At 43.4% G+C, this 15975-nt stretch overlaps 1 protein-coding gene across 15 annotated transcripts in view; it reads left to right on the forward strand.

Annotated features, from left to right (window-relative positions):
• The window catches only part of MTCL1 (microtubule crosslinking factor 1), a 128599-nt gene that overhangs the window by 40462 nt on the left and 72162 nt on the right, over positions 1-15975 (forward strand). The window lies entirely within an intron of this gene.

Below are 15975 nucleotides of genomic sequence, written 5' to 3' on the forward strand. Positions count from 1 at the left end.
TTGAGGATTGAATATTAAAATGGATCTTTTGCCTCCAAGTCTTCTCCCCACAAATGCCACTCTTCACTAAGTACCCCGAACTATCTCCTTTTGTCAGGGCCCAGAATGGTTACATGGCATGGTTAAGATTTTTCTTGAGTCCTTGTTGACTACTCTGGTCTCATACATCAAGATGCTTGGTTCTGTGAACGTTTTGAAGTGGGATGAGAGAATGATTTGAGGGTTGTAGGATTTTTGCCTTGAAATGTCCTTCAGGTCCGCAAAAATTATATGGATAGTGATAGCAAGTGCCATGCTAAATAAGAGATTATGGGGAAAAATGATTTGGGGATGGGTAAAATAAGTGGAATAATAGCTAAATAGACAACTATGAGAGGTAAGTGGAGTCAACGCAAGGCCCACACAAACCAGGAGAGACAATGAAGGGAAATCAGAAAACAGCAATGATTTGCTTTTGTGCCAAACAGTACAGGCTCATATATCAGTTAATGGATGTGGTAAATTTTGATGTGCTTGCTGTTCGGGAGTTATTTCTCGGTGCGCCTGGTGGCCATCCAGCAGCTCATCAAATCAAGTTAATGGAGAGTTAAACGGCCCTTGGAACAAGCCGGCTTGAGGCAGCTGGAAGCCTGGGCCCGAGTTCCCATGGCTGGGTCACACTGTGTAGGAGGAGGGCTTGGGTCTCAGGGAAAGCTGCTGGAAACCAGTAAAGCTGTGTCTTCAAGACATGCCTACTTCTCTTGACCCTCATCCCTATTCCAGTTACTTTCGTTCTCCCAGTTCAGCTCGCTCCCCCCAAGGAACTGCCACCTGCCTTCTCAGGGGCTGCCCTGTTACTGGAGCATGCCTGGCCTTGTCAAGCGGCAAAAAATCACTTTTCCAAGGGACACCCAGCCCCAGTTTGGTGGGAGTGTGTAGGAAACAGACCTGATTTTAAATTGTTGTTAATTATGGAGAGTTTCAAACATAGATAGTATTTGAGAGAATGGTGTAATGAACCTGCAGATATTCTTCACCCAGCTTCAACCATTATCACCATTTTACTCGTCTTGTTTCATCTATTCCTCCTTTCATCGCATCCTCCCTTCCTTAATGGGGAGTATTTTATTTTTTATTTATTTATTTTTAATTTTTATTTATTTACAATAGTCACACACACACACAGAGAGAGAGAGAGGCAGAGACATAGGCAGAGGGAGAAGCAGGCTCCATGCACCGGGAGCCCGACGTGGGATTCGATCCCAGGTCTCCTTTGGTCTCCTGAGCCAAAGGCAGGCGCTAAACCGCTGAGCCACCCAGGGATCCAATGGGGAGTATTTTAAAGCAAATCCCAAATATCTACACATACTTACATTTAGTACTTCTGAATTCCTTATTTTTCAAACAGAAAATGCAGAGCACGTAGTAACAAACTCAAGGAGCCCATCATTGATGCATTTCCCCCGTAGCAAAGCTCACAAAACCTTGACTTTTCAGGGAGCAAGTATAATAATGACAGCAATAATGCTGTGGATTTTCAAGATGAATATGCAACTCATCCACCTTGTATGCCTCAGACATTTCCTTTGGGGTTGGTAATAGAAATCATTAGTATTATTTTTCTGCTTAACACAATTAAGAGTACATCACCTTATTAACTTAAAACTCTGTGGGAAATTTGAATGAGTTTGAACTGCTTTGCATGGAGCCAAGAGCCAGAGAAGCCCAGGGTGGAGAAGCTATAAAAGATACTCTAACCTTGTATTCAGGGAGATCTTCCTGTTATTTGGCACAGAACATCATTCTAGCAGTTGTGTAAGGTTTAAACACATTTTTAAAAATTGTGTATCCACACGCAAATATATAACCTCTCTAAATGAATTGATAAATGTAATCATGTATTACATTACTAGTGTGCTAGTGTCTTGGAGTACTTTTCTTTTCCTTTTTCTGCACGATTCTACTTCCCAGCACGGTATAGGTCCAGTCCCAAGCACAGTGGGTCAGACAGTATCACAGACTGGCCTATGGCCCTAAGAACAAGCCGGCTTGAGGCAGCTGGAAGCCTGGACCTGAGATTCCGTGGCTTAGACACGCTGTGTGTGTGGGGCTTAGGTCTCAGGGAAGGCTGTTGGAAACCAGTAAAGCTGTGTAGTAGCTGAGGTAGTAACAAATTACTACAAGCTTAGTGGCCTCAAAACAATGCAGATTTATTACCTCACAGTACTGTAGTTTAGTCTCACTGGCTAAAATGAAGGTTTTGCAGGGCTGCATTCCTTCCTGGAGGCTCAAAAAGAGAATCCATTTCCTTGCCCTTCTCAGCTTCTGGGTGCATCTCCCTTGCTTGGCTCCAACCCTCATCGTCCATCTTCAGATCCAGTGATGGCAGGATGAGATCTCTGATTCTCTCCTCTGCCTCCTTTTTCCATTTTAAGTTCCCTCTGATTACACTGGACCCACCTGGATAATTCAGGATAATCTTCCTATTATAAGATCAGCTGATTAGCAACCTTAACCACCCTCTGCCATATGGAATAATATAGTCACAGGTCCCCTGGATTGAGGAAGTGGACATGGAGGGGGGAATTATTCTGCCTATCACAGCAGAGAAGGAAAACTGTAGAGCCAGTGAGGTTATAGCTCATTTCTTCCTTCTTGGAGTTGCACAGTTGGGAAACTGAGGCAAATAAATAATAACATTTATTATGTATCACAGGGTATTGGGTATTAAATGCTCCCAAGAACTTGTCTCATCTTTGAAGTAGGCATTTTTATATTCCTGCTTTAATGATAGAAAAACTGAGGTTCAGAGTGGCTCTCAGACCTGCCCTCTGTCATGTGGCTAGTCAGTGGCAGAGCTGAGACTCTCACCCAGAGTTGTTAGATTTAGTACTTTTTCTGCTGTGCACTGGGTGCAGGTGGTTGCCTATCAGATCTTAGGTTTCCTGTCTGGTGTTCTTTTTCCATTATGCCATTCTGCTAGCTCACATTTTCCTCTAGTGACACAAGTAATAATAGGTTTTCCAGAAGTTCCTTTTTGATTTAAGTATTGCTGGTATTTTTCAAGCCCTTTTAACTTTTGTAGCTCCTGATTTCCTCCTCTAAGGGATACCATATATTTTTTTCCATCTTCTCAGAGCATGATTTTCATTGCAAATTACACAGTTTAGTCACACCAGAAGATTTATTGGAAATGCAGAGATAAAAACTCAACCTGGTTTCTGTTCCTCACTCTGCCTCCTGCCGCTGCTTAGGGCTGAATCTCATATTTCTTTATCTTTTTGTCTTTGACACATTCCTTCTGTTTTATTTTTTACTTTAATGAGTCTGGATACTTTTGTTAGAGTGTATGAACTCTAATCTGTATATGTCCCATTTGAACCACAGCGTGACATCTGTCCAGTTGTGTGAATAGCCGCGGGCCCCCTTTATTAAAGGCTGGGGCACTCACATATTGTGTTCTGTTCCTCCTGTTTGTTGCAAGGATTGGGGCTACATTGAAATTCTGTAGGAGAGCTCCTCATTCCCCCACCCGGTGCCATGGTTTCTTGTTCTGATGACAAGGAGACGCCTGTGCAGGGAAAGCTTGGGAGTCCAGAACAAGGCAGCCAACCCACTTAGGTGGGGTCTCCACTGATCCTATGACCCACGGTGCTGGCCTGGGCAGCAAAGGGAGGATAAGAGGAAGGAATCTTTCCTGCCTCCTATTATTTGAGAAGGTTCAAGACTTGGAGCCTCTCATTTATAAATGTGATCTTAATTTTTAGATGATTTTTGTAAATATCAACTACGTCACATATAAAAATGATGTATTTTAAGTATATATGTATATATATGAACTTATAAAATTTTTGTATGTTAATTTTATATGTATGTAAAACTTAAAGCAGAATAGCAGGAAGAATGCCCATCTTAGGCAATAGAACATTACCAGTTGGTTTGAAAATCCATATATGACTCTCTCCTACACTTCACACAACATTATCGTAAATTGTGTTGATTTCTTCCTTGTTTTTAGTTTTCTTTTTTAAATTTACATTCAGTTACCCAACATACAGCACATCATCAGTTTCATGTGTAGTTTTCAGTAATTCATCAGTTGCATGTAACACCCAGTGCTCATCACATCATGTGCCCTCCTTAATGCCCGTCACCTACGTTACCCCATCTGCCCACCCTCTTCCTTGTTTTTCTTTATAGTTTGCCAACTATGTATATATCCCAAAGAAGTATATTGTTTAGTGTTGCTTATTTTGAAAAAGCAAAGGAGTGGGGTAGTCCTGTAGATATTCTACAACATACTATATCACTTGATGATATATTTTTGATAGTCATCTATTCTGATGTGTGTAGCTGTAGTTCATGCATTGTTACTGTCAGAATCTCTTCTCTTTGTCTTTTTGGTTTGGTTACTTCTAGGTTGTTGTTATTACAGAACCATGTTTCTGTGCACATGCCTCTCTGTCTCTGGTTCCCACGCACTATAACTTCTCTAATGTCTATTCTTAGGACTAGGTGTGCTAGGCTACAGGGTGTGCACACGTTCAATTTGATTTTTTAATTTTTAAAAATTTTGATAATATATATGTAACATAAAATGTATCATTTTAACAATTTTTAGATGTACAGTTCAGTGGCATTATTTGTATTACATTGTGCAACCATCACTGCCATCTATCTTCAGAACATTTTACATCTTGCAAAACTAAAACTTTATGTCCATTAAACGATGACTCCCCATTTTGCTTCCATCCAGCCCCTGGAAACCACCATTCTACATACTGTCTCTATGAATTTGACTACTCTGGGCATCTCAAATAAGTGGAACCATATAGTATTTGTCCTTTTATGCTTATTTCACTGAGCATAATCCTCAAGGTTCATTCATGTTTTAACTTGTATCAGAATCTCATTCCTTGTTAAGGCTGAAAAATATCCCATTGTATATGTGTATCACATTCTGTTTATCTGTTCATCCATCAGACAGTTGGGTTGCTTCTACTTCTTTTTTTTTTTTTAATTTTATTTATTTATTTTTTTTATTGGTGTTCAATTTACTAACATACAGAATAACCCCCATGCTTCTACTTCTTGACTATTGTGAATAATACTGCTATGAACATCGGTATATAAATATCTATTCAAGTCTCACTTTTAATTCTGTGGAATTTCTGGATTATATGGTAATCCTAACTTTTTAAAAGATTTATTTATTTTAGAGAGAAGGGGTAAGGGAAGGACAGAGAGAGGAGAGGGAGTCTCAAGCAGACTCCCCATTGAGCACAGAGCCCAACACAGGCTCCATCTCACAACCCTGAGATCAGCACCTGAGCCAACGAAATTAAGTCGGTCGCCCAACTGACTGTGCCACCCAGGTGCCTCGATGGAATTAATCCTATTTGTAATGTTTTGAGGAACCACTTTTCTTTTTTCCACAATGGGTGCACCATTTTACATTCCCATCAGCAATGAGTTCCAATTTCTAGATGTCCTTATAAACACTTTTGTGTTTTATTTTGTAATTTTATAGTATCCACCATAACGGGTTAAAGAGGTATTTCATTATGGTTTTGACTTGCATCTCCCAGTTGGTGATGTCGAGCGTCTTTTCATGCGCCTGTTGGCCATTTGTAGGTCTTCCTTATACAAATGTCTACTCAAGTCCTTTGCATAAATTCAGTTTTACTAGCTAATGCCAAATGGTTTATCAAATTTTGTGTGTTTTTATGTCCATGCCAACCCTTATGTGGTCAGACTCAAAATTTTTGCCAGTCTTCTGAATTAGATGATATATGGTTTTAGTTTACAGATGCTGCAAAATGTCTTCTTGTTTGTGATGTATCTTTTTCATATTTTTGTAATCTCCTCTTTTTAATTGAAGTATAGTTGACTTACAACATTATATTTACTTCAGGCATACAACATAGTGATTTGATAATTCTGTACATTATGCAGTGCTCACTACAATGTATAGTTGGTAACTTTTGAACAGAAGTTTACATTTTCATGTGGTTAAATGTAACCGTCTTTTTTTTCATGGTACATACCCCAAGGTCACAAACATATTTTCCTATAATTTTATAGGTTTGACAATTTTTACAATTAAGTTTTTGGCCCAAATGAGATTTATCTTCTATGATAGGGTGTGAATGAGGGAGTATTTTTAGTTTGCCCCCCCCACCCCCATGGGTGACCAGTTGTTCTAGCACCTTTTGTTGAATTGTTTCAGCTTAGAGTGGGATGTGTCCCAGAGTCATCAAGAAGCTTTTGCAAACTGCGGACATTTCCATTCTGACAAATGAATCCTGAAAAAGTGTGTATGTGTGTGGATGTTTGTGAAAAACCATGCCAGCAGACTCTGACTTTTCTGCTCTTCCCTAAGAACCATCACCATGGAGGGGGAATATTTACACATTTAATAGGTTGCAAAATTCTGGTATAATATATGGTTCTGTTAGTCAAAATAGCTCTTCAGCTCTCTTTAGAGGTAACTGGCAGACCTCTCAGGGTCAGATCTGGCAATGCTGTCTTATATTTTTCCATGTCTTTATTCTGAAGAAATAAGGAGAGGTGGTCAGCAAGTTTATCACAGGTAATTTGAGGTGGGTGTAATGAAACACCACACCGTGCAGAACTAAAGGGGTGACAGTGTTGGTTTCCCCATGACAGAATTCTTTTTAAAGAATATTTTTCTTTCTTTATTTGAGAGCGAGAGACAGAGATAGCAACCAAAATAGCACTAGCAGGGAGTAGAAGGAGAAGCAGGCCCCTCGCTGGGCAGGGAGCCCAACAAGGGGCCCCATCCCAGGACCCCGGGATCAGGACCTCAGCTGAAGGCAGACACTTAGCCAACTAAGCCACCCAGGTACCCCCCATGTGACAGATTGTTTTTAATTGTAACTTTTTTTCATTGAGGTATAATTAACATGCAGTGTTGTATTAGTTTCAAGTGCACAGTATAGTGATTCAGCATTACTGAATCCCTGCATTACTTGGTACTCATCATGTTTGGTGTGCTCTTAATCCCCTTCATCTGTTTCACCCATTGGCAGGTATTTTCGTGACCTCTTTTCCCATCGTGTCTCCACTGGAAGCGATGTTTTCTGGGAGGCTGGCATTTTCTTTTCTAATTGAAGTCACTCGTTCCTACCTAGCCAGGTTATTGTGAGGACTTGAGATGATATGTCTGGATTGCCTAGGACATATGCATGAGCTCTCAGTGCTGGTATCAGAGTTGTTATTTGGGGAGCAGAGAGGGGGTCCCACACAATTTCAATCCTGAAAAACCTGGAGATGTTAAAGCAGGTGCTTTCTCACACAGTTCCTTATTCTATTTAGAGTTAAAATAAGGTTGGAAGTAAATTGGTGGTTTTCCTTCTTATGAGGAAGCTTTTTCCCAGGGTATCTGCACTTTTGGGATCTGCAGACCCTGCTGGAAGGTTCTCAGCCTCACTCCCCAAAGAGTGGAGTCTTCGCTGTGGCCGAACCCAGAGTGCCTGAAGTGATGGGTGTGGGTTTATTGATGTGGGATGAGTAAACAGAAAATTACCTCATTATATCCAATAGTAATGAAGAAATACCTGAGGATTGGGTGTACCTTCAGTGGTATTTTTTTTTTTTTTAATTGGGCTGACTTCTCTGGGCTTTTCATGGGAAAGGTCTGTCCTCATGACACTGTAAATGCAAAAAAGATTGCTTTTCCATTCTCAGAGAAAGGAGACGAAAGCTGAACAGACAGGGGAGCCAGTTTAAGATTTAGCTTGGGGGGTATGAACTTGCCAGTTTCCTTCTCTCCACTAACACTGGGCCTTGTCACGAGGGGCCCACTTGTCATCATGGAGCTCATTGTTCCCAGGCATCTGTAATGGCTGGCTCTTGCCATTGAAAATCTGAGAGGAAGACCAACCTTCTGGAGTGGCTAGGTCCAGAGCCCCAGACCTTCCCTACCAGACCCCTGGTGCTGGCCAGTCTCCCCACCCCGGGTACTACCTGGTTGCCCTGGGTTGTCATCACAAAGTGCCACAAATTGGGCATCTTAAAAACCAGAAATGTATTCTCTCACAGATCTGGAGTCTAGAAGTCTGACATCAGGGTGTTGCAAGGGCCATACTCTCTCTGCAGGCTCTAAAGGAGAATCCATTCCATGCTTCCCTCTTCACTTCTTGTGTCCCTGGGCATTTCTGGGCAGTCCTGGGCTTACAGCTACCCAACTACAAACTCTACCTCTGATGTGTTACCAGGGCACCTTCCCTCTATGCATCTATCTCTGTCTCTTCTCCTCTTCTGACGAGGACATGAGTCATATTGGATTAAGGCCCACCCTACTCCAAATGAATCCATCTTAACTTGATTTACCTATTAAGACCCTATTTCTAACCAAGGGTACATTCCTAGGTAGTGGGGATTAGGACTTTAGTGTATCTTTCTGGGAGACACAATTCAACCCACAACACCGAAGCAGGCACAGAAGTGGAGAGTAAATCCTTAGAAATTCTTGTAGGAATTTCACACTGCTGTGTCATCCAGGCACAGAACTTGTGCTTGCATTTTCTATTTCTTTTTTTCAGAAATTCATTTTATTGTATTTTTCTTAAATTGCTCCTAGAGAGACAGCTTGAGCAGCACAGTCCTGGGGCTCTGTTCCTCACCACCTCTCCCTTCTGTACCCCTCCTGAAATCCTGCTGAGAGAGGTGGGGGGCTCCCTCAGGTTGCCCAGAGAGCCAGCTGGACATTGTCCACATGCCAGCTCCCCTTCCTCATTTCTGTGTTGTGGTAGTACCACTGGTCTTCAGTTTCCAAAGCAAGATCCTCAAAATGCCAGGGTCCCTGGTTGTGCCCTTTCTGTTCCATTCTCTGAGGCTCACACTCAAACTGTTCCCGTGAGGGACCCTTGCCTTGTTCCGCCCCTCCACTCAGCTCTGCTCAGAGCTGCCCTGTGGCTCATCCTAAAGAGCTCCCATGGCGGGCACTTCCAGGCTCAGAAAACACTGCGACTTGCTTTCTGGCAAGTGAAGTAAACTTCTTAGCCTGGCATTAGGCACCGGGAGCCTGAATTTTTCCCACTGTGCAAGACTTTGTTGATGAGGGAAGCCATATGATTTGTAAACTGGGACCAGAATGGGATCCTTGCATATTATAGCCAGTCATCCTGGGTGATCACAGCTCCTTCTAAGGGCTTGTCATGATCACTTAAGTTTCAAAGTACTTTCTCATGCACAAGGACAAACGAAGTGTCCTCTCCTGGCCCCACTAGCATGTGATGCCACCCTCACAATGTCATGCTTCATCTCTACTTTTAGTTCTGTTATAAATGGAGACCCTGGCCTTGCCTCAGATGACCTTCCGAGATATTTGGCCACTTACCTTATCTGTTTGGCAGCAGCAAAAGGTGGTACTTTTCATCAGCCAGCAGCATTTTCCATTTCCGGGACATTCTTCCCTGCGCAGTGTCTCCAAACTTAGTTCATAGCGACATTAAAGAGCAATGAGAGAATAGCAGGTGAACCGCAGCACACCCAAGTGCAGCGGCCCTGGCCATGGGCCCTAGCGGTAATGAAGTCACATCACAGTAAGGGAGCACTAGGAGGGGAAGCTGAGACTCAGACTGTGTGGGACCAAGAGGGATGTGGCGTGTAGAGTGGCCAGAGGTGAGACTGGACAGGTCAGACTGGCCAAGGATAGACCACATGAATCTGTTGTCTGGGCTCAGAGCGTGGGAGGTTATTCTGAAGGCAGTGAGGCACCACAAGAGGACTTCAAAGGGGCCTAACACCATCAGAGCCATTGTTGGGAAGATAACTGGCAGCAGAATGACAGTAGAATGACGCAGGAGAAGAGACGCCGGTGAGGAGGCTGTGTGAGGTGATCTAAATGAGAAGAGCAGCCTGAGCCAAGGCAGGTGCCGTAGCAGCAGGTCCACTAGCCAGTAAAGGCTTTTGCAACCTGCTAAACACTTGTGCGAACACTGTCTTCCGTGAAAACTGGTATATGGTGCTGTAGAGCCCAGGCCTGGCACTGTGGGGACGTCTGATCCTCCTCTGTCACTTTGTAACTAGGTGACAGAGGCAGGTTGCTTTGAGTATTTGAACTTCAGTGTCAGCAACTATAAAATAAAGATACTAGCACCTAATTGTTCTGATGTTTGAATGGGGTAAAGATTTGCTGACATAAAAATGCATTTTGACTTTGTTTCTGGTAATCCATAGGGAATATTAAAGTTGTTGTCAGCTGGTTGGCTAAATGCATCTGACTGCCAAAGCCGGACAGGCCTGGAGCGAGCCCAGACCTGGAGCACGCCCAGATCTGGAGCACGCCCTGCTTGAGGGCGGGGCCCTGCTGCCCCTCTTTGTGTCTCTGGCTGAGGGCTGGGTCCTCAGCACCAGGGCAGTGCGTGCTTGTCTCCTGGCTGGCTGGGTGGGTGAGGAAGAAATTATCTATCCTCTAATCAGATAGAGAGCAGTGAGGAGTTCTCGAAGGTCACCAGCTCTTCCAAACCAGCTCCGTTTGGTTACGGAGTTGGACCTCAAATGAGTGAATCCAGAGGACACTGCTCTGCAAAAGACCTGAGAACATTTTTTTCTTGGTGTGGGAGGAGTTGTGATGAGATTATTAACATACTTTCTGAATCCATTGCAGCTATAATCAGATTATCCATCTGACTTGAGGGAGTTCTTGGCTAATTAGAGTACTTTTTCTTCATTACAATGAAGCAACTGGCCTATAAAAACTTATTTAGGGAGTCACAGGGTGGTCACCTGCAACTCTGCTGGGGCTGAGGCCTGCAGTGCCACTTTCTATTTGTATGTTGACATGCAGTGGGAAACAGTGATGGGGAAGATGGTGAGAAGCTGTCAGGGAGCGTGCTGCATCACTGTGCAGTGGGCATCTTGGCCAGGTCCCCACGGCGTTGCTCAGGGTTGGCTAGGTGGATGCTCTGGGCACCAGACCCAAAACAGGACAAGTGGGTGTGGACATGTGGCTGAGAGTTTTCCTGCTCCAGGTACATGTCTCTCAGCACATGGGTTATGTTGTCTGGATTCTATTGAGAAGAAAATATTTGTGCAAAACAGAGGTTTGTAAGGCTCAAGCTGTTGCTGATTGTGCAGTTTGACTTGAATGTTTATAAGGAACTTTTGAACGTGTTTGGACGTAGCTTCTCTGTGTTCTGGCAAAAGAAAGCTGGGGGAAAGGGCAGAGGGAGAGGGGGAACCAGACTCCCCACTGAGCAGAGAGCCCTGATGCGATGTGGGACTGGATCCCAGGAACTTGGAGATCATGACCTGAGCTGAAGGCAGATGCTTAACCAGCTGAGCCACCCAGTTGCCCCAGGTTGATACTGTTTTGTAACAAGGTAATTTAAATTTCCTGAAATGATTTCCCACTGCAGTGCTGGTTTTGACGCTCATTTCCTATATATGAACACTAAAAACCATCACTTTTTATTCTTGGGTGCTTTGGGTGCATACCTTAAACAGTTAGGACCCAGAGCAAACTATCTTACTGTTCTGGATCCCACAGATCCAGCTCAGGCTGGGATAGGTGTTGGATGAGATATGGGGCAGGTGCAGCATAAGCAGACTTAGCTGCTTGCTCAAGGAGAGCCATTGACTTTTTTGGAAGAGGGAGACATCATAATGAAAAAGTATTTTTTTGTTGTTGTCATGTTGATGACTAGGTTAGGTTAGAAATGGTTTGAGTTGGGGCAGATGGAGTCAGTGGGATCTCTTTGGACAGCTATTTCACTGACCTGAGCATGAGCTGGTGAAGAGCTGGGTTGGGATAGTGAAGCTGAAGAGGAAGAGGAATGATAAAAGTGGAAGTATCTTCAAAGGAGACTGAGCCTGTAAGAACAAAACGAAGGGAAGAGGAGAGCTGGAGAGGACTCCAGTGCTTTGAATCTGGGACATCTTCATGACAGAGAGGAGGGGGCTGATCTGGGAGATGATGCCAAAGCAGGGTTGACTTGGAAACTGAGATAAAATTAAACATCGTCCAGTATTTTAAGTGAGAACATCAAAATGCGGATCTTGACTCACAGTGTGTTATTTTCCAATAAACACGATGGGTTCATCGTAAATTGAAAACATAAGTCGAAAATACACCTGCCCTACATCATAGTTTAGCCTTGTCCACCTTATATGTGCTCGGGACACTGACTAGTCTACCGCTGGGCTCAGTTGGTTAAGCATCTGCCTTCGGCTCAAGTCATGATCCTGGAGTCCTGGGATCAAGCCCACGTCAGACTCCCTGTTCAGCAGGGAGTCTGCTTCTCCCTCCGCCCCTCTCCACTTATGCTCGTTTTCTCTTGCTCTCTTTCTCTCTCTTTCTTTCTCTCTCTCAAATAAATAAAGACTTAAAACAAATGTAGAAATGTGAGAGACCCATGGAGACAGCCTTCTTTTATTTTTTTAAGATTTTATTTATTTATTTATGAGAGACACAGAGAGAGAAACAGAGACACAGGCAGAGGGAGAAGCAGGCTCCATGCAGGGAGCCCGACATGGGACTCAATCCCGGGACTCCAGGATCACGCCCTGAGCCGAAAGCAGACAGATGCTCAACCGCTGAACCACCCAGGCGTCCCTAGATGGTCTTCTAATGATATGAAAATATAAATATATGATGATGCCATACATCTGAGAGGAGTTTTGAAAATTGCATCTGTTTAATGAAGAACCATTTCACAGAATTTAATTTGGTTATATAGATTACAAATTTAAAATATATAGAAACTCTTATTTCAAACTATTTGAGAATTCTGTTGCTTTTCCTATAGACCCTATGAAGCAACTGCTTGAAAAAATACCACCCCCACTTTAACAGTAATCTATAAAATATCTCCAGTGTGCATAACATTCCACCAGGCACCACTGGAAGTATGGTGGCAGTGGATGACTCAGTCCTTGCCCTTGGTTTTAGAACATACTAGAATAATGAGACAGGCTTACCTGGAATGACCAAGTCAACCTATCAAGTGCTCCATAATGAAATACCATTGATGTCAGAGGGAAAACTGAACCAAATCATTTTATAACATTTCTATCAAGAATGGTTACATATTTTTTAGTTGGTATGTATTCCTGTAGCCAAAGCCACTGTGGTTGCTAATAGCTGTAGTGCAGATGCATGTAGTTCTGCAGAATGCCTACTACCTGCTACTGCCTCCCTCCGCCCCTGCCCAATTCTCTGCCTCTTGTAATGGTCTCTTGTTCTTCATTTCTCTCTGCCTCTGTCTCTCTGATGTGTGAAGCATAGGAGTATTTATGGAAACAGTGTTTAGTATTTCAGGCTTTTTGGTGGGAAAAAAATAGCTTGCAGATGGAGCTCACCTGAAATGGAAAAGAAAAGAAAAGAAAAGAAAAAAGAAAAGAAAAGAAAAGAAAAGAAAAGAAAAGAAAAGAAAAAAGAAAGGAAAGGGAAAGGGAAAGGGAAAGGAAAAAAAAAAACTACTCTCCCTAATTCTGCCCCAGCTCTCTTGGGTCCTTTCTACATGACAATATCAAAGAGCCACACCTGGCTTTGAGTACTGTTTGCTCCTATTGGAGAGGGAAGCACTTAACTTGAAAGGCACTGAAAACATGGTCCTTAGGTAGCTTCATTTGAGAGGCCGCAAAACGATACAGCACATTGGAGTAACGCCAAGTGCTCCCACGCCACAGGCCGCTCCTCACGCACTTTTGCTCTGTGAGTTAAAAGCTAACTGGTCTACCCAGGGGGGCTGTGACTCAGGAATGCCAAAGGACTTGCCTGACGTCACACAAGTGACAGGACAAGGGCCAGGACTGGGGCCTTTGGATGTCAGGGTTGCAAGTGCTTTGGGGGCTTTGGTTTTTGTCAGTGTTGTTGTTTTATATGAAAACTACCACATGGGCCAACAAAAATAAATAAATAAAAGGTCTTTAGTCCTTGATTATCTTTGCTTGCCAAGCTCAAATTTAGGAAGTGGTCGGGTGGTGGCAAGGTAATTCTGCAGGCCTGATGCTTGCAGCGTGTGTGATTGTTCCTTTTGATGAGAGAGTGACAACCAAGCAAGGCTTCATTCCTACCAAGGACGTGTCATGGGCATCTCATGCCCTTCTCCTTGCTTTCTCTGGGACCAACACTGTCCCAGAAAATCCTCCTGATGTCAGGGCAGCTTCTTAGAATTCCAGGATATCTCTCTGGGGCCCCCAGGATAACCTGACCTATTTTGTGATGGGTCGTGACTATTTTTAATGTCTAAGGCACCTTTGAAAGACAAACTGTCACCTCTGGGAGAGAATACAGTCCTATAAAGTGCACAGAAAGTGTGCTCACAGGGAGTTGTGCAGGGAACAGGGCTTGATGGAGAAGTTATGCAGCAAGTCATAAAACGTCACACAAAGACGATCATTTTCATCTATTTATAGACTTGTATTCAGAATTAGAATGAGCAGGCAAGGAGTGAGGGCAAACAGCTCTGTCCCAGCAGTGGGATGCCTGAGCTTTAGCACATGAGTGCTGTGGTCCCTTTTGTAGGGTCACAGACTTTGAGGAGGTCGTAAGGCAGTTTGGTGACTTCTGGCCCTTATCACATTTCCATTATGGAACGGTGTGAGATTTTAGCTGTAGCTAGCCATGAAAAGAATTGTATATATTAACAGCAAGAGATTCAGATTCCCATTATGTAGAGTTTCAGCAATATGGAAGGATAGAGGCAAATTTTTTGGAAAAAAGAAAAATTCAGAGACTACAGGAAACAGAGAAAAAGAAGATAGAGATGAAAGTGTGTCTTTATCTGAACTCAGGTGTTGTCAGCTTTACACATCTGAAAACAGGGTCACAAACCCCAGAGTCCTTAAAAAAAAGGCCCCAAGGCCCCAGAGAAGCTGTTGGAATGCCAGGTGATGCATGTAGTGGGCAAGGTCTCCTCTTAGAGTCATTCTCCCTCATATTAGCTGGGTTTTTCCTTACTTCTTTTTTTTTTTTTTTAAGATTTTATTTACTTATCTGAGTGAGAGAGAGGGAGAGAGAAGGAGCTAGGAGAGGGGCAGAGAGAGGGGGAGAAGTAGACTCCCCACTGATCAGGGAGCCTAATGCAAGGCTCAATCTCAGGACCCTGAGATCATGACCTGAGCAGAAGGCAGATGTCCCTGGATTTTTCCCTACTTTTAATGTCTGGGATCATCCAGTACCCCAGCCCCTAACTGATTTGCCACTGGAATGGTCACACTGGAGCAGGGCAAAGGAAAGGCTCCCCTGATGCCCTAATGATGAGTGAGGCGATGGTGTTGGCTCCAGGGTATAGTCAGCCAGAAAGCCCCTGGCAATCCCCCAAAAGTTGATAATAGAACCCCAGACATGAGGACAAGGTTGACCTGTACTCTTTAAATTCCACTTAAGGAGACAGGAAAAGCAGAATATATTTTCTAAAAGAGTAATTGGAAATTAAAAATACTAACTTTCCCACTACTGAGGCCTGTGGGCCACCACCGTGCTCTCCTACCAGGTCTCAAACTTTCAGGATTCTAGAACCTCATAGTTACCTCCAACGGTTAACTCTATTGTTTGAAGCTTTAGCTTCTACAGGAGAAGGTGTTATGTCCCTGGAAATCTTTTATATCCCTGGAACCCCTCCTTCCCTGAGGATGCCCCAATAGCAAACAGTCACTGTAGGAACTAAAGATGATCAGGACAATCTCCAGTATATTTTGTGACAGGTGATTCACAGGAAATGTGGGACAGTAACAAACCCAGAGAAGGCCAGGGAGCAGGAACATCTAGGAGCAGGTGAAGTGTGAATATTACCTCTCATGGAAGATCTTGGAGGTCCCAAGGGCATGTGACCGGAAACAGCTCAGCCCTCAGGTTCTAACCCACAAAATGTTGCAGGACACAAAGGTATGTTTGGAGACACACATTTAACGAAAAAAGAGGTCATTTGCATTTTTGAAGTGATCTATGAGGATTTGATTCTGACACCAATTCTGATATGTGAGTTTTTTTTTCATACCACCCAGCAGTTAACTCAGTCCTGA

The sequence above is a fragment of the Canis lupus genome, chromosome 7 (assembly GCF_003254725.2).
Source record: "Canis lupus dingo isolate Sandy chromosome 7, ASM325472v2, whole genome shotgun sequence".
Taxonomy (NCBI): Eukaryota; Metazoa; Chordata; class Mammalia; order Carnivora; family Canidae; genus Canis; species Canis lupus.